At 38.9% G+C, this 20,131-nt stretch overlaps 2 long non-coding RNA genes across 2 annotated transcripts; both read right to left on the bottom strand.

The window, feature by feature from the left end:
• Positions 1-1,357: 1,357 nt before the first annotated feature.
• LOC145610008 (uncharacterized) lies at positions 1,358-2,060 on the bottom strand. Its single transcript, XR_014106203.1, has 3 exons — positions 2,024-2,060; positions 1,816-1,933; positions 1,358-1,507 (listed from the first exon to the last, which is right to left on the bottom strand). It is a non-coding gene; the product is annotated as an uncharacterized LOC145610008 (long non-coding RNA).
• Positions 2,061-3,439: 1,379 nt separating this feature from the next.
• On the bottom strand, positions 3,440-4,662 carry LOC145611693 (uncharacterized). Its single transcript, XR_014106434.1, has 3 exons — positions 4,644-4,662; positions 4,472-4,553; positions 3,440-3,518 (listed from the first exon to the last, which is right to left on the bottom strand). It is a non-coding gene; the product is annotated as an uncharacterized LOC145611693 (long non-coding RNA).
• Positions 4,663-20,131: the final 15,469 nt, after the last annotated feature.

Below are 20,131 nucleotides of genomic sequence, written 5' to 3'. Positions count from 1 at the left end.
CCTTAGGCTTGTTGGCCGAATGGCTCTACAAAGTATGCCCCTGCTATACTTAGTAGTTGACATAATTTGACTTTGATAAAGTGCGGCCGTGTGGTGTAGCAACGTATGCTATTTCTTAACACTCTACTCGCCCAACACAAAATTACGTCCGAGTTATCCCTATTAGGGCTCGCTCTGCTGATGCAAAATGCTCCTTATTTTAGGTGCATCCTTGTTCGATCAAGCTTGGCCAAGCCAATTTACTTTGTTAAAATCTCATTGAGGTTCTACTCGCCTCACACTTTATGCCCTATTTTGAGAAGACCAAGTTGACATATTGAGGCAACTTTAGTTTATCTTTTCAGGCGGCCTTCTGGCTAACTTCATGGTGGCCGCTCAGCATATCTGTGAGCCACCATGTTTTGAAGTTCATTCGGCATTTAGCTAAAAATAATAATGAATAAACAGTAGAAATTTAATAACAATGCCTGGCTTTCATTAATATTTGTCAAAATTTGTACATTGTTGGTGGCCATACGGCTTAATTAAATCATTTGGCCATGAATGCTTAGTTAAACTACTTGGTCATAAAGACTGATGCAAAATTTGGCAGAATAGCTTTAGACAAAATATTTTTTCAGATTGTCCGTATTCCATGTTCGAGGAATAGGATGGCCATCAAAGGCTTCAAGGCGGTAGGTTCCATCTCGGACTTCTTCTTTGATTCGGTAGGGCCCTTCCTAATTTGGAGTTATTTTTCCATCTTCATTTGCCCGGCCTACTGCTTCCATCTTTCTTAAGACCAAATCTCCCATCTTCAAGGGACGCTTAGACACTCGGCGATGATATGCCCTTGTCATTTTCAAACGATAGATTTCATGTCTGAGCGCCGCATTGCCCCTGACTTCTGGAAGATAATCCAGGGCGGTCTTCATGGCCTCCCAAATGGCCGATTCATCATACACTAGTAGAAAAAAGCATTTGGCCACCGGTTCAAAACCCCCCTATGCCACCGGTTTTGAACCGGTGGGCATTTGGGGGGTGGCAATAGTCTTATGCAAAGCCACCGGTTCAAAACCGGTGGCAAAAACAAGTATGGCCACCGGTTAACCGGTGGCAATATATATTTTTGCCACCGGTTAACTTTTCCCGGTTTTTTTTATGGGGTTATTGGCACCGGTTCCTGTTCAAAACCGGTGCCAATAATGGCTAAAAAAAATTTAAAATTTTTTTTTTTTTTTTTGTTGTTGCATTTTTTCACTTAAATTGATAAATAAACACTAACATATAAAGTTACATATTTTCATAAAAAAATGCTGTAATATTACAATTTTTGTCTAAAAAATTAAAATAAAATACAAGGTAAAAAAAATATGCAGCTACACAGTAGCAGAAGTGCAGAACAGCAGCAGCAGGCCAGCAGCAGCAGCGCATATAAGGAGCAGCACGCCAGCACAGAAGCGGAACACCAGCACAGATGCATCCCCATATCTTAGTTAAACAAATTTTTGCATTATTCCTACATGATCTTCTGAAATCCACAAGAGAAGAATATTATCGGTATCAGCTTTTTCAGTGACATTGAAGCGCCAAAACTCAAAACATATAATACAGTATGTCAGTATATGAGCAAAGCAACTACTGGCTTAAGGATATTAATCAAAAAAGTCTTTATGTAAAATCCTAGACAAGTAGACATGCATAGCTCCTGAACATTTACATACTTTATATACAAGTATAAGACTATGACTCAATGAATATTGCTTTTGTCCATCTCATACACTTCCAAAAGAAAATTGCAATTCATCATTCAAGAGGCAAGAAATTGAATTTTACCAGTATGCTTTGTGGCTACAGGTAAGTGAACTAGGTACAGATCCATATAATTAAGTCGAAGTTGCTTCAAACTCTCTTTGCACGCTTCATGTACATGTCCATGGTCAGAGCTCCACAGCTGCAATAGGATTATACATGATAAGTGAGTGTAAATGTCATCTGATGATCAAAGTTCCTCCCAAAATAAGAAATTTTGTCCTCACTTAACCTTAGTGGTTATGAAAAGATCCTCCCTTTTGACAAGCCCAAGTTGAATTGCTTCAGCATGTGCCTCCCCAACCTCAGCTTCATTTTGGTAAAAAGCTACAAGAATCTTACCCGATTACACATCGTAATTTTATCACCAAAGACAGTAAGATAATAGTACATTGTAATGAACATGAGAGTTTTCTACTTGTCATTCTAAGGCTTGTGCTTGTGCATGTACATGGCTCTGAAATAAAACAACCCTAGACTTTGTAAACTTAATAGTCATTTTGAAACAAGAAACAAAACCATAATCACACAACAGCATCATCTGGTCAGAAGCTCAAATTGAGGGGTGATCAGAATAGTCAGTTTGTAAAATCCTTTTTTTTTTAATCATATCTCATCTACTCTTTAAATTCAAACAATCAATCATAGATTCCAGTTCATGAGCAATGCCTAGCAAAGTGGTGCAGTGGTGCACAGCTAAGTGCCTTAGTACATTATGGTCTCAAACCAAGCTTGAGCTTGACACGAGCTCACTAAATTCGGATTTTGACCGAGCTGATTTGGTAGCTAGCAATCAGGCAAGGGTTATTATCAGTCCTATACAAACAACTTGCACAGAAACAAATATTTCCCAAAGTGTAACAATGGACATACACATGCACAATTGAATCAGAAATAGACTAAAACATAATTTCTTTTTAAATAGCTGCCAATCATAACATGTTATAGCAATGTAAAAACTCCTGTAAAAGATTATCACTAGGCAGTAGTAAGCAAAACATCACAGCAAATTTCTCTTTAAAAATTATTTTCACGAGAAGACGTCAGTCAAAAACTATCTATACAGCATTTACATAGATTCACACAAATTACAATTGAGTCATACCGGCTTACCCTATTACAATGAGTGTAGTTGAATTGGATATAAGAAATATTTTTTCCTTTCAAAGGTTAGACATATACAGAGTAAAAGGGCAATTAAATAAGAAAATTGTCGCATTCAAGTTGTTCTTTTTGTATTTTTTTTTTTTTTTTTTGAGGTAAAAGCATTCAAATAGTTCTTAAATACCTCTCTAGATGTCTTTATAATGGTGAAATGTTTTTAAGTTTTATCCCTCAAGACTTTTATCAACTAAATTAGTTGATTGTCCACGTGACCACATTAGTTGTCACTAATCACATTATCCGAAAACTTTCAACCCTTTATAGGAGTAATGACATGATTTTACATGAGTGCCCTTTATATATAATGGATGCGTTGATTTATCATATTCTTCTTAGTGGTGATGCACTAATGATAAAGCCAATCATAGAAAATAATAATAAGAAAAGCAGCCATCACAACCAAATTTAGAATTAATAAAAACTGTTGTGGTACTCGTGTAAATCTACGTATTACTGAAGGGTATCTTCATGTTTTGTAAATTAGACATGTCTTTGTAGTGCTCACCATCACGGACCACCGCGGAAGCCGCCTTGGGGTTTTGACGGCCGGATTCTTGTATCACCTTTCATATGTCATAAAACTCGTCAAACACCTTACTATTATTACTATTAGTATTGTAAACATCCATCGTAAAAAAATTTCCTTGACAAATTTTTAATTCGTCTCTCAAATTTAATTGATTATTTTCTTTCAAATCAATGTTTCTCTCGTAAACTAAGACAAGCTAATCACATATACTTATAAGCGAGGAACCGACCTAAGTTTATACACAGTAGCTTGATCATCACGGAAATATCCAACATAAGTGCAATTTTACAAACCTGAAGTAAAGACTAAATTTAGGGGCTTTTTCCTCCAATAGTTGAAAATTATATTTAAATAACTACTTTACGCTATTAAGAATGGAATCAATGATGTATTAGCTAGGTTGTAAAAAAATTACTCCATAATTTACCATGTTTTCAATTCATTATACCGAACATCTACATTAAAACTTTGCAAAGTATTAACAATTAATATGTAATTAATTAATGTGAGAGGAATGTAGTGGACTATTGAGCATTTGAATGTAGCATGGGACAAACTCAAATCAAATAAACGACTTAAAAAGAACAATAGAATAGAATTAAAGGACGAATACAGTAATATATGCAACATACACTAAGGTCCAAAGTCATTGGACCAAAACAATCAGAAATTAACAATGAAAAAAAAAACAAAAATGAAACTAAACCATACAAAGATAGATCTTTAGCAAACGAGCAATCAAAAAATGAATCGCAATCAGAAATCACAATCAACATCAAAAGCATCATCCATCACTTCTCCAAGAACAAGTCCACCCATTGCCCCTCCCATTCCCATTCCACCACCCTCAATTAACACACCAAGAACAAAGAAGTGGAATAGCATATAATTTGAGCAAAAATGATGCATCTATGAAGCTTGAGAAATAAACATATACGTAGTACATAAATTCGAATGCTGGAAGATAGAGCTAAACTCAGAAATTACCAGAAGCAACCATTGCTTTAGGACCCAACTCTTCAAAAAACTCAGCTTCTGAACCCTTTTCAAGGACAGTGTGACAATACCTCTGAAACAAGAAGTAAACAAATGCTTTCCCATTAATACAATTAATCTGATTATCCAAATCCCTATAAAAACTAAATTATGTGATTCATACCACGATTTAGATATTCAAGGTCGAGGCAGAACAGCCCCCACAGCCACCACGCCTAACCAACTAACCCGCCTTAACCCACCACATGCACCACCTAAACCCACCACATGCAGCACCTAAACCCACCAGATCCACCACCTTAACCCAAACACACAACCTTAACCCACGCCAAACCGAACCAACACACCAGACTGACCACCTTGACCCACCCTAAGTCCCAAACCCACACACCAAACCGAAAACCTTAACCCACCCTAACCCGAAACCACCTTAACCAACCTAACCCAAACCCACCCAACTAACCAAAATTATCACCTAAACCCACCTAATCAGAACCCAAACACCTTAAACCACCCAACAAACCCAAATCTATCACCCATCTTATTAGACACCCAGAAAAACCCAGAAACCCTAGATCTCGATTGATAGAATCAAAACATATAACACCAATAAAATTAGGGGAAAACACGAAAAATCAAAATCGATTAATCAAAAGTGCACAATTAAAAGGAAATAATATAATATACTTGGTTTCTGGGGTTCGCCATCTTCAAATTAGGAGAATAGAATCTTCGTCAAATTCGCCAAAGGAAGAGGAGGTGGAAGAGCAAGGAGAAGACGCCATTGATGAGAAACAATGGAGGTTAGTGAAGGTAATAAAAATGGTGCAGAGAGAGATAGAGAGTAGTGGTTTGATCTGGTTTTGCCATTGAGGAGAGAGGAAAGAGGAGAGACTGAGAAAGAGGACGAGAACTCGAGAAGGAGAGAGAAAGAAAGAAAGAAGAGGGGAAAGAGGGAGAAATAAGAGGGTAGGGCCGCAGGATTTAGGATTTTGGTTTAACACAGCTAAGTCCCACCGGTTTGAACCGGTGGCCTTTAACACATATGCCACCGGTTTGGTTTGAACCGGTGGCAATTTAAAAAAGCCTATTCCCGCCCATATTTTCCCCACCGGTTTTTAAAAACCGGTGGGCATGGCTCGGTGTCTTTTTGTATTTTTCTAATAGTGATATAACATCACCCGAAGGGTGGGCTCGTACATTTCAATTGGAAGTACTACTTCGGCGCCATAGACCAAGAAGAATGGGGTTTCTCATGTGGAACTTTTTGCTATTATACATATGGACCAAAATACATTCACCAGTTCGTCCGCCCATAGGTCGCCTGCTTTTTCAAGCTTGCGCTTGATTCCATTGGAGTCAACTTGTTATAGGCCTCAACTTGGACGTTGGCTTGTGGTCGGCTGACTGAGGCAAAACAGTGAGTTATGCCCTGGTCACCCAACCATTCCTTGAGCTGGCGCGTTTCGAACTAGGGCCCATTGTCAAACACCTTAGACTGCGAAACTCCGTAGCGAGTGATAATATTTTTCCATATGAAGGCTGACACATCCGTCCATTTTATCCCTCGGACAGCTTCGACCTCCACCCACTTTGTGAAAAAGTCGACCGCTACTAACACATATCACCTTTGTCTAGAGGCTGGAGTATAAGGCCTCAAGATGTCCATGCCTCATTTTGGAAAAGGGAGAGGACTGCTTATGGCTGACAAACTATTAGTCGAGCGATGAATTAGGGTTGCAAACTTATGCATTTATCACACTTCTTTACCATTTGCATGGCATCCGCGTTAATGCTCGGCCAGTAATACCCTAGGTGGGTGGCCTTTTCTGCCAAGGCTCATCATCCAACATGAGAACCACAATAATGCCCTTGATGGAGGTCGTCCAGCACATCATATCCCCTCTCTAGGGGTGATACACTTCAGGTAAGGTTTCACAAATGCTTTTTTGAATAACTCCCCATTCTTCATCTCGAACCAAACTACTCTCTTTTTCATCAGCCAGCTCTCTTTCGGATCGGTCGGGAGTAACCCATCTCTCAGATAAGAGATGATCCCTTCCATCCAAGTTGAGCTTCTATCAATTATATATACTGGCTCGGCATTGATACTCCTCTTTTCCAGTACTTCCCAAAACACTGATTTGGGGGTATCACATGATGCCAAGGATGCTAGTTTGGAGAGGGCGTCCGCTTGATGATTGGACGAACGGGGGACTTGCTGTAAGGTAAAGTGCTCTAGGCTCTCGGCCTCTGCTTTAACCATCTTCAGATATTTCATCATGGTCGGCTCCCTGGCTTCCCAGTCGCCGTTCACTTGGCCGACTATTAGCTCAGAGTCCGAGCTGACATCAACTTTTGAAGCTTCTGCTGCCTTACACATTCTAAGGCTAGCCAGGTGAGCTTCATACTCGACCTCGTTATTAGAGACTTGGAAGTGAAATCTCAACGCATACTCATACTTGTCTCCTTCCGGAGATAGACAAATAACAACAGCACCGCATCCGATCATTGTAGCACTTCCATCCACACAGACCTTCCATATCTGATCCCCGACCGGCTGCAAGTCCGATCTAGTCATTTCTGCCAAAAAGTCAGCAAAGGCTTGCCCCTTGATCGCTTTTCTGGGTTCGAACGTACTGCCGAAACCTCTAAGCTCTAAGTCCCACTTTAGCATTCGGCCACTAGCTTCCAAAGTTGCAAACGGCTTCTTCAACAGCTGATCAGTATATACCACAATTGAGTGGGTTAGACAATATGGCCGCAGCTTCTTTGATGCCATGAACAAGGCAAGGCCGAACTTCTCTATGGTTGGATACCGTAGCTCGGCATTGCGCAATACGTGGCTGATAAAATGGACTGGGATCTGATTGCCGTCCCTCTCAACAAGGAGGACATCAATCAAGGAATGATCCGAGATAGCAAGATACATGTATAGCTTTTCATCTTTGAGTGGACTGACAAGCTGGGGCAGTGTATGAAAATGGATTTTAAACTGTACAAAGGCTTCTTCGGCCTCCTCTGTCCACTTGACAGGGTATAGTCGTATTTCCTAATCAAAAGTAATTACCTAAGTCCTCTAACTAATGCAGATAAGGAAGTATGGTCGAATCCACAGGGAAACAAGTCTTTCTATTCCTAATTAATTATCATAATCTAAATTATCAAGGTGACCAATGTTGTTATAATTAAAGTCTATACTACGAAGAATATGAGTAGGGAAAGTAAAGTAGGGAGAAATGAAATAATAAAAGCCTAGGGCATAGGTTCACTAATAAACAATAATCTAGGGTAAAACATAATAATCAATCATCAATGCATCAATTGATCAGATCATGAAGGGCTTTCGCTACGTATTACAATCACATAGTTAATTTACCGGTATTAAATCTCATCTCTCGAATCTCAATCTAACCATTATAAATTAATCTGCCTATTGAAACTAAGCCTAAACATAAATTCTCATCTCTCGAATCTCGAATCAATATTGCTAAAACTCATACAATTAAACCAGGCCTAATCTAATTGCATAGCATTAAGTCGATCAATAGGAAATTAATTAAGCATTAACAATCAACAATCATAATTTACCCCTTCATATTATTTATTAGATCCCCATAAACCCTAAAAAGTAAACTACTCAGACATGATTAAAACAAAACAAATCAAAGCAATTAAACAAGTCATAAGGAATTGAGCCCTTAATCACCGGTTTAAAAACTCTAACCGGCCTTGGGCTTCAACGGGTGGTCGTGCTCCTCCAATGCTCGTAGTCACTCCATGAAAATCCGGGAAAATGCTCCAAAAGTGCAATTTCCTACAAAACTCAACCAAAACTACGAAAACACTAGAAAACACCAATTAGTAATAAAAGGGGCTCGAGAGAGCCAAAAACACTACTAATTATGACCAAGGGACGGGGGTAAATCATTATATAAAATAGACATATCAAATTCCCCCAAGGAAAACCTTTGCTTGTCCCTAAGAAAAGAGCTCATCAATGAACATATCAAACATGCCTCACCCCAATAATCAAATCAAGCATAAACGATTCAAGGTAAATCTAATGAACATGCTTCAATATCAATCAATCTCATTTATCTAATCACTCTTCCTCCCCAACAATTGTCAAATAGAACAAACCACATGAGCATATAGAATTCAAGACTAGTGCTCACACACTCAACTCTCATTTATGTGGCGAGTAAAAGATGTACTTGATCGCTCTCCAACCCAACCCCTTTAATGTGAACAATGCCCTCCCAAACTCACACACTCGTGTGTTTAAAAAGACATACACTCAACCTAATAGTTGACTCGGAATATGTCAAGTCATAAATTGCATTGATAAGCAACACTTTCATATCTACACAACTTTATGCACAAGGTCGGAAGGTCTTTAGAGCTTGTAATGTAAGGCTAGGGTAAAAGGTAGTATAAATTTGGGAATATGTGAGAGAAAAGCTATGCATTAAGGGAGCCAAATCCTATTAAACCCATGATAAAAAAAATAAATGATGATCATACATCTCCAACATAACTAACTCCAACAAGAATCCACCAAATATAACTCCAAACAATATAAACAGTACCAACTCTTACAATTTCACTCATAAAAATATAACAATGTAGTATTTGAGTAACTTGATACTTTTTTTCTTTTTATTTTTCTTGAGCAACCTTCATATAGAAACATTTGAACGTATAGCAATTTTTTCCTTTTGCTCTTTTTTCTCTTTTCTTTTTTTTTTTTCTTTTGAAGTTCACTTTCCTTTTTTTTCAACATATTTCTCACTTTTTTTTTCTGTGAACTTCTTTTTTTTTTATCACACTTTATTTTTCCAAGAATATTCAACTTTTAAACTCATCAAAACAAAAATATGATCAAGAACAAATTACTTCTCAAAACCCACCCAAATTGTGGAAATAATGTGCAAGCTACAAACCCCCTCACCTCACTCAGTATTAGCTCCCCCAAGCCAAGCTTGGGACTAGCAACCAATTGGGCAAATATGGCTTGTAATGTGGCTATTCACAAAAAAAAGGGCACAAGCAACAACATGGGTAGCAAGAAGGGAACAAACGTATCTAACTCATCTGAAGGCTACCTAAAAGAATGAACGCCTTCATCCTCCTCATGTGCATAATAACGAGTCATGAAACACTACTCATAGTTGCAAACTAATACTAAAATTCATTGACATACCAGGAACTAAATACACATTCCTAACCAAATCAACTAGTCAAGCGCTATATTCACAAGTAGTTGGACAAAATTGACGCAAGTTTAGGAATCCAAGCAATTAAACTTCAAATCATGATCAACAAATCCACAATGCTCATCATCCATAACCAAGAATAAAAACAAATTTTCTCATGATCAACAAACAGTTTATTGGAACGTATTTTTAGATTTTTTTAGAAAGCAATAAATCTATACTTAAAAAAACACGACAAAAATAAAAGAAAAAGGGAAAAAGATACCAAATAAAAAAAATCTCCCCCAAGCCAGAATCAGACAATGTCCTCATTGGCCCGAGAGCTAGCCCAGCATGGCTAATCCTCCTCATCCTCGTCCATCCGGGTGTATCCCCCTCCGCCGCTGCTACCTGCACCACCTGCACCAAAAGAGCTACCACCAAAATAGTTAGCGTGAAAACTCCTTCTCCTCCCTGCCTCTCCCCCAAAAGGAATGTCCTGGCCGTACCCATGGAAGGAAATAGTCAGTGTAAATATCATGGGTAGTGGGATCCCTATCGTATCCCTAGGGTGGAGGCTGGAACCAGTCAGGGTAAATAACATCGTCGAGAATGTTGCCCGACAAGCATAATCATCATAAATAGGGTAGAGCCCTCTACCCTGGTTCCTCTCAAGGTAACCCAGCCTATGGTCAATGGACCCCATCATCATCCTCCTCATGTCAGTATGGGAATGCTCAATACGACCTAGGGCCTGACCAATACTCTGAAGGTCCCAAACAGGGTCAGAGTCGACATGAGACATGCGGGGTGGTGATGGTGGAATCTCTATGGGCTTAGTCACAAGTGGAGGCTGTGGTGGTGGAACGGGAGGTACATCCCCTCGGGCATGGGCAACTAGAACGGCGTAGGTGTAAGAATCCTGCCCGCGGGGAAAGGCGGTCAAGTCAGGGTTAGGTAGGAGAAAAATGGGCAAAGGGTGCTCATTCCATAACTTAATGCACCAATGGGTAACCTGATGACCGTCTACCCTCAACCACCCCAACTTCTCAAGGTACCTAGCTGTCATGTAGGTATCATGTCCACATTCAGTCATACGGTGGGGTCTGGTCTCTACAAAGCCGACCTTCTTGATGGCTATCCTAATGATAAGACCACCTAGACGGATGGGGGTAGTAGCAATGTTGCTAGCGGTGGCATATCTACCTAGGTGGTGAATGATGTACCTAGCTATATTTAGCTTCCCGAACCCATACACATAATGGCCAATCACAGCAACACTAGTAGAAAATAGTAAATGGGAAGCCCCAAATGGCAAGCGATTTTGGAATTCCGCTTCCCAAATTAAAAATGGCAAGCGGTTTGGGGTGAACCGCTTGCCAAATTGTAAATGGCAAGCGGTTTTGGGTGAACCGCTTGCCAAATTGTAAATGGCAAGCGGTTCAAACCATGAACCGCTTGCCATTTGTTAAAAAACCCTAAAAGATTAAAGGCCCATCTATTTTCTCTACTCCCCTTAGCCCCTCAATACTCACGCTCTCTCTCCTCCCCTCCCCTCCTCTCCCACGATTCTTTCTCTCCTCCTCTATCTCACGCCCTCCATTCTCTCTCCCCTCCCCTCAAATCCTATATCTCACACCCTCCATTCGATCTCTCTCTCCTCCATTTCCCCTCATTTTTCCCATCGTCCTCTTTCCTTTCTTCATCTCCTTCTCTTTCTTTTGTCATCTCCTTCTCTTTCATCTCTCATCTCCTTCTCTTTCGTCCTCCCTCACGAACTCAAGGTGCGGTGGTGGTGCGTACCCTTGAAGGACGACGACGACGAGTACCCTTGAAGTCCGGTGGTGGTGCGTGTGGGTTTTCGAGTTTTTTAGGTCAAATTCAACCATAAAAACTCTAGATCTAGAGTTTTCATGGTCGAATTTGACCCAAAAACCCAAATTTCAAGCCAATTTTGAGGTTTTGGTGGAATTCATTGTATGTTCCGTTTTTTTATTTTTAAATTATTTTATAAAGTTTTTTTTTAATTTTATGGTGATGTATGGTTGAATTGGTTTGTTTCAGGCCGATTTGGCTTTGGTGGGGGTTTTGGTGGGGGTCGTGGTGGGCGAAGTGGCTGGGATCTGGTGGGTGGTGGTGGTGTTGCTGCTGGTGCGTGCTCTGGTTGTGGTGCGCGTGGACGCTGCTGGTTGTGGTGCGCGTGGATGCTGTTGATGGTGGTGCTGCTCTTCGTATTTTTTTTTAGATAACTTGTATTGTATTAATTTAATTACTTGTATAAATTTTTGTACGTAGTACATTTTTTTTATATGAAAATGTAATACTTACATCAATTAGTTAATAAATATACTATTGTTCTTATGTATATTTTGTTTGGGTATCAATTTCAGTGAAAAAAACAAAAAATAAAAAAAAATAAAAAAAAATTTATATTTTTTATAGCTCTAATGGGCAGCGGTTTAGCGCCAAAATCGCTGCCCATTCTCTTCAAATGGCAAGCGGTTCTGAACCGCTTGCCATTTAAATGGACAATGGCAAGCCCCCTAATAGCGAGCGGTTCAAAACCGCTTGCCATTAGGGGGTTTGAACCGCTTGCCATTTTGTTTATTCTACTAGTGCAAGTTCATTGCTTTGACAGTTATGGGGCTCGAATCTACCTAGGAAACACACACCGGCAAATCTTTGCCACACTTTAGGGACGGGGTGGTGGATCGGTTTGGCACTAGCATGTTGTGCATTCACATTAGGCAAGCCAGTCAAAACATTATACACATCTTCCATTTTAAAGTTAGCATGCCATTGTCGATCTAATTCATGATCCAAATCAAATAATTTACAGAATTCAACAAAAGTTAAAGTAATATTTCTATTATGTAACCTAAAAATCAATTTTGGTCCACTTTTATGGTTTTGAACAATCAAAGAAGACATGAATTCACATGTTAATTCACGATAAGTGGCATAATGCATATCAACAAATTTTCGCATACCAATATCGTTCATAAATCTCCTAACATAATAAAAAATACCAAGAGATTCTAAAATAGGGCGGTGTAACCACCGTGAAGGAATTACCTCTCGCCCGTAGAGTACCTCAAGCTTTTCTTTCTGCTCTGGAATGGCGATCTTGATTGTCGGCCATTAAGGGAGCCGCAACGCCGGGTCGTACTGTTGTGAGGAGCTCGAGCTACCCCCTAAAAGTGTCCTAGCTCTCTTTACCGCCATTTTTAAAAGTGGGTCAAAAATTAATTTGATTAGATCTTGAAAATTTTTTCATAGAATTGTAGAGGATGAAAAGAGGAGAAGGAATATGTAAAATTTTTTGGATATGGGTAAGAAATGGAGGAGAGATCTTAGAGATAAGGTAGAGAGTTTATGAGTTTTAGAGAGAGAAAGTTATGGAGGTAAGGAAAAGAAAGAAGGAATGAAGGAGGAAGAAGAAGAAAGAAAGAAGAAGAAAAGAGGGGACGGGAATTGCAAGGTGTCACGCTCGATCGGGCGCCCCTTCGCTGGCGCCCGATCGAGCGATCTGATGGTCTCCAAGTTCGTCTTCTCGCGCCCGATCGGGCGCCACACCGCCCGGTCGGGCGATGCAACTTTTGAATTTCCGCTTCCTCTCTCGCGCCCTGTCGGGCGCCACACTGCCCGGTCGGGCAATTTAAAAGTCCGTACATGTCAAGTCTCGCGCCCGGTCGGGCGAAAATTAGCCTTTTCAAACTCCTGCTCACGGTCAGGCGGTCACTCGCCCGGTCGGGCCCGAGAGCTACTTGGACGATTCCTTTTCTTCAAATTTCGGTTAACTCTTTTCGTCAAATCTGTATCAAAAACTCATAAAACTCATTAAATTCCCTCCTCTCTCCTCTCATATGAAAAAGAAGAAAATAAAAACTAAAAAAAACAAGAAAAATACGGGTTGTCTCTCGCAAAACGCTGGTTTATCTAGGCCCCGCACGACCCTCTTACCATAATGTGCTTCAAGGCAAACTGGAACTGATTAGGTGTAGCAATTCAACCGCATCAATCGTAACCCCTTCATGGTATAGCTTAAGTCTCTGGCTATCAACCTTGAACTCACTACCATGCTCATCAAACAACTCTACAGAACCGAACTTATTAGCCCTTTTTACAATGAATGGACCCGACCACCTTGACTTTAACTTTCCTGGGAAGAGTTTAAGTCTAGAGTTGAACAACAACACCTTGTCACCCTCTTTGAATTCTCTCGTAAGGATCATCTTGTCGTGCCATCTCTTGGTCTTCTCCTTGTAGACACGCACACTATCATAGGTCATCAACCTAAACTCATCAAGTTGGTTAAGTTGAAGTAGCCTTGTAACACCCCCAATTTACTAGCTAATAATAAACAATAAATAAAGGAAAAATAAACAACCTTTAAATAAAATTGCGGAAGCATACACCTAAATCGGAGGTATTACCGCCACACTCGAAAACTTGTCAAGTGTTAAGGCTTACAAAATCCCAATAATTACAACCCAATAAACTAGTTGAGCTATTTACTATACAACTGTATAAACTCGTTATAGAATACTAATCGATCACTTGAGCTCCTTTAGCTACGATCACTTGATCAACCTGCTAAAACAATCTTGTCTGCTCACCATTAAGGACAAATTCCAAAATAGATCGTCGCAGGGCCACCATAATAAAAAGACATGGCCGCAAACAAAAGTAGCACAACAAAACAACACACACACGTCAGCAAAAAGCTGAGTAATCACCACATATCAGAATACAGAGTATAGCAAAATAATCAACATTACTAGCTCAATTAAACAATGTAGTTCAAACTACATTACACATTGTACTCTGAGAAAAGTAACCATTGATCAACTCAACCTTGAATAATAATACGAACCTTTACTCAATCATCAACTCATATAACCCATAAGTGTGCCACGCTCATTGTTCTATACCTAGCCTTGGACATGGGTAATTCGAATAAAACCAACAAGTATAAAAACTTGAATACTCCCAATAACTAGAAAATACCTTAAACCAGACCACATACGGGCCAATTCCCACTGTAGGGGACCATAGAAAAATAAATAATAAAGATTGTATCTCATTCTTAACTCATGATCATTATCTCCTTACCATCATGCCAAGGACTAAGGTCTATAACGCCGAGCCTCAAACCAAGAATAAAATATAATAATTCCCAACCTTTTGATCTCACACATCGATCAAATAATCATAAACTTGATAATAAATAGTATCTCAATACTGGCACGAGTTCCCAAATTACATGACAATTCGATTCATAAATATCTCAACTCTTAGGGTAATAATACTAGCATCCAAAAATAATCAAATCTCAACCCAAAAATAATACTCTGCATTAATAACCCTAAAACCTCAATAAAACAATACTCCCTATAGCAACAACATTAAAACCCTAGAAATTATCAGTCGTAAACAATTAAATCACATAATAACACATACTAATCATATACATATAAATCATGATCATATATAATTCACAAATTATAAAATTTAAACATAACAATACAAAGTACAATAATTAATACTAACAATTTGTAACCAAACAAATCACAAAATTAATTGAGATCGTGTGATTACCTTTTGACAAATTACAATCGCATCCGACATTCAATTCAAAAGCAAGAGAAAGAAAGACTGAACTACGCTGCGGCCTTCCTTATAACAATATACTACGTATAAATTTGCAGCTTTCCTATAGATAAAGTACACAATATAACTATTAGATCATAAAGATCAATAGACATATTACTAGATATTGGAGAATGAAACAAGATCTCACCAGAAGCAACAAATTTCACTTTCATTTACATGTATTACGCATGGGCAAAAAGGAAATCGGCTGCTGCCCGTTTTTTTTTAATAATATAAGTATTTTAATATTTTTAGGGTTTAAAATAGTTTATATACGCTTTAAATTGTACAGTGCTATTTAAACAAAATAGGGTTTTAAAACTTTCCGAACTCTAAAATAAAAATATAAGATTAGGAAAGTGATATAATAAATAAAAATAACTATTTTTTTTTATAAAATATATAATATAAAACTATAAAATATTCGGGTATTACAAGCCTCTTTTCTCCCGCTAGCTTAGCATCCAAATTGAGCACCTTAATAGCCCAATATGCCTTGTACTCTAACTCCACCGAAAGATGACATGCTTTACCGTACACAAGTCTATATGGAGTAGTACCTATTGGGGTCTGTAATACAGTTATGTATGCCCAAAGGGTGTCATCCAACTTATCACTCCAATCTTTCCTCGATTTTGTTACCACCTTCTCTAGAATGACCTTAATCTCACGATTACAAACTTCAATTTGTCCACTAGTTTGGGGATGGTAAGTTAAACCTTTCCTATGGTAAACACCATACTTTTTGAGAAGGTTATCTAACTTCCGCTCTTGAAAGTGGGATCCTCAAACCACTTGGATACATAGTCAACGGCGACAATTATATAGCGATTCCCATTTGAAGAAGGGAATGGTCCCATGTAATCAACACCCCAAACAAAAAAAATTTCAACTTCCAAAATCCCAGTTTGAGGCATCTCATGCCGCCGCGAGATGTTGCCAGTTCTCTGGCAAGAGTCACAAGCCTGCACAAAAGTGTTAGCATCCTTAAACATGGTGGGCCAGTAAAATCCTGACTCATTTATCTTGGCCACCGTTTTGGTTGGACCATAATGTCCTCCATAAGGTGAAGTGTGACAACTAGTAAGTACGCCATGAACCTCCCATTCGGGAACACACCTGTGAAATAATCCATCTACACACTCACGAAACAAAAAAGGATCATCCCAAAAATAATGTTTAACATCAGAAAGGAATTTCTTTTTTTGTAAGTAGGACAAATTAGGAGGTAGAGTACCACCCATTAAATAATTAGCAAAATCAGCATACCAGGGGTGTTTCTCTACAACTACATACAGGTTGTCGTCAGGGAAAGAATCATCTATATATAGGAAGAGAATCCTTACCCTCATCATACCTGATTCATGACAAGTGATCTGCCACTACGTTCTCTGCACCCTTTTGTCCTTTATTTCAATGTTGAAATCCTGGAGCAAGAGAACCCATCGGAGTAGCCTGACTTTGATTCCACCTTGGCTACTAAGTACTTCAGAGCTGCATGGTCAGTAAAAACAATAAATTTAGAACCAACTAGTAATGATCTAAATTTTTCTAAAGCATAAATAACAGCAAGAAACTCCTACTCCGTAGTGGCATAATTGACTTGGGCTTCATCCAAAGTTTTACTTGCATATATAATAAATAGCATGCAAAACTTTGTTCTTTCTTTGTCTAAGCACGGCTCCTAAAGCAAAGTCACTTGCATCACACATGATTTCGAAAGGAAGATTCCAATCGAGGGCACATATGATGGGTGCCGATATCAAAGCCTGCTTAATCCTGTTGAAAGCCTCAAGACACTCGTCAGTAAAAACAAAAGGGGCATCATTGAATAAAAGATGAGTTAGTGGTTTAGCAATCTTAGAAAAATCTTTGATAAAACGGCGATAAAACCTCGCATGATCCAAGAAACTCCTAACTCCCTTAACATTAGCTGGGGGAGGTAATTGCTCAATCACTGGAATCTTAGCCTTATCTACCTGTATACCCTTATCAGATACAATGTGACCAAGAACTACTCCCTCTATCACCATAAAGTGACATTTCTCCCAATTTAAGACCAAATTACGTTCTTCACATCTTTTCAAAATTTTAGCGAGATTAACTAAACATGCATCAAATAAAGAACCATACACGCTAAAATCATCCATAAAAACTTCCATAATAGATTCTATGAAATCAGAAAAGATACTCATCATGCAACGTTGAAAAGTAGCAGGGGCATAACATAAACCAAAGGGCATTCTACAATATGCAAAAGTACCATAGGGGCATGTAAATGTAGTCTTTTCTTGATCTTCAGGGTGAATCGGAATTTGGAAAAATCCCGAATACCCATCCAAATAGCAAAAGAACTTATGGTTAGCTAACCTCTCAATCATTTGATCAATAAAGGGGAGAGGTTAATGGTCCTTTTGGTGGTAATATTTAATCTACGATAATCAATGCACATGTGCCACCCTATAACAGTTCTAGTGGGAATCAATTCTTTTTTATCATTTTTAATAACAGTCATCCCACCCTTCTTAGAAACCACCTGTACAGGACTTACCCATTTAGAGTCTAGGATAGATGATACCTGCATCAAGTAATTTCATGACCTCTTTCTTGACCACTTCTTGCAATTTGGGATTCAACCTCCTCTGGGGTTGAATACATGACTTGAAATTTTCCTCCAAGTGCATCCTGTGCATACAAAAATCGGGGCTAATACCCTTGAGATATCAATACTGTACCCTATTTCCCTTTTGTGGGTTCTAAGAACCTCTAAAAGTTGGGAAGTTTGAGGGTCATCAAGTGCAGTACTAATGATCACATGGTATATTTCCTGCTCTTCCAGAAAAACATATTTTAAATGAGAAGGGGGAGGTTTTAATTCAGGTTTCTTCACCTCTGCAGGTTTTGATTCCTTAAGCAATTTTACTACCTTCTTACTCTCGTTGGGATCGAGTTCTTCTATGGCAAGAGCTTTTTCAATAGCATCCACCTCATTACTCCAGATACTCACATCACCTGCAGTCAAATCTTCACAAAGTATTTCTTCCAAGGGATCCCTTGTAAGAACCTGTGTTAAGCTATCTTCACAAATATCATCCATTATATCAATAACATCAATCAAACAACAATTTTTCTCTAGCATAGGACCTTTTAAAACTTTCCCTAAATTAAATGTAATATTATCATCGCCAACAGATAGGGTTAGTTTACCATATTTCACATCAATAATGGCTCCTACAGTATGGAAAAAAGGCCTACCTAATATAATGGGGACTTGTGTATCCTCAGCCATGTCTAAAACAACAAACTCTACAGGGATAAAAAAATTTACCAACTCTAACATGGACGTCCTCTAAAATACCTAAGGGATATTTAACAGAACGATCTGCCATTTGTAAAGTAATATTAGTAATTTTTAAATCACCCATATTTAATTTAGAACAAATAGACGATGGAATAACACTAACAGAAGCACCCAAATCACAGAATGCTTTATCAATGAAGACATTACCAATATGACAAGGGATAGAAAAACTACCGGGATCCTTTAATTTAGGAGGGGATTTATCCTGTAATAAAGCACTACATTCCTCTATAAAAGCTACAGTTTCTACCTCATTAAAGGCCCTTTTCCTAGTCAGAATATCTTTCATAAATTTAGCATATGCAGGAACCTGTGTAATAAGTTTTGTGAAAGGAACTGTTACCTGTAAATTTTTCACAACCTCTAAAAACTTACCAAACTGCTTATCCAATTTAGTCTTCAGTTGACGATTTGGGAATGGTAGTTTGATTATAGGTTGTTGTGCTTCCCTACTCTTCTCATGGGGGGCATCCTTCCCTGAGGTTGTACCCTGCAATGAATTATCAGATGTGTTAGTATTACCCTGGAGCCCTGCAGGAATATCAGGTATAACGGAATCAGGATTAGCAATTTTAATTGAATCGAATTCATCCTCTTTGGGCATAGGGGGGCCATCGTAGTGTGAACCACTCCTTAGGGTAATTGCATTTGCATGATCCGTTGGTTGAATTCCCTACGCTGATAAAGCTCCCTGCTGGCGAGCCTGTAGAGTAGAAGACAATTGGGCAATTTGGGTGTCCATGACCTTATTATGTGCTATAATTGAGTCAATCTGTTGGTCTCTACTCTCCATATGCTTTTGCATATTAGTTAGCATCGCTCTAATTTCTGACAAAGTAGGGTCAGAAGATGTAGTAAGGGTTTGTGTTGGGGCTTTCTGGTTAGAGTGAGGGTGGTAATATTTCTGCTGGGGAGGGGGTGCTTGTTGTGGTTGTTGTGGAGGTGGAGGATTTTGAACATTGGTGCTCCGATAGGATAGGTATGGGTGATTTCGGAGCCAAGGATTGTAGGTGTTGGAGTATGGGTTATTTTGCCTATAGGTTTGAAAGGCATTAACTTCTCCATAGAGCTCCTGCAATCTTGCTCCCAATGTCCTACAATTCCACAATTTTCACAAAAAGCTTCATTAGAATTATTAGCAACAGCAGAAACATTAGCAACCGAATTTGGGACATTAGTACTAAGATTATCTAGTTTCTAGCAAATAGAAGTAAGCTGGGCCTGCAAAAAGGATACTGAATCAACATGGTGTTTGCCTTTATTTGTATAGCCTCTAGAATTCCCATATTGGGAATTATGTATCGCCATATTTTCAATAACCTGACCTGACCATCAACATTAAGATTCCTAAATTTACCACTAGCCGCAGAGTCTAGAATCGTTCTAGATGCATTCCCTAATCCATTGTAGAAAGCTTGAATTAGCTGCCACTTTGCC

The sequence above is a fragment of the Chenopodium album genome, chromosome 24, assembly GCF_948465745.1.
Source record: "Chenopodium album chromosome 24, dcCheAlbu1.1, whole genome shotgun sequence".
NCBI lineage: Eukaryota > Viridiplantae > Streptophyta > Magnoliopsida > Caryophyllales > Amaranthaceae > Chenopodium > Chenopodium album.
This window is presented reverse-complemented; position numbering and strand designations above follow the sequence as displayed.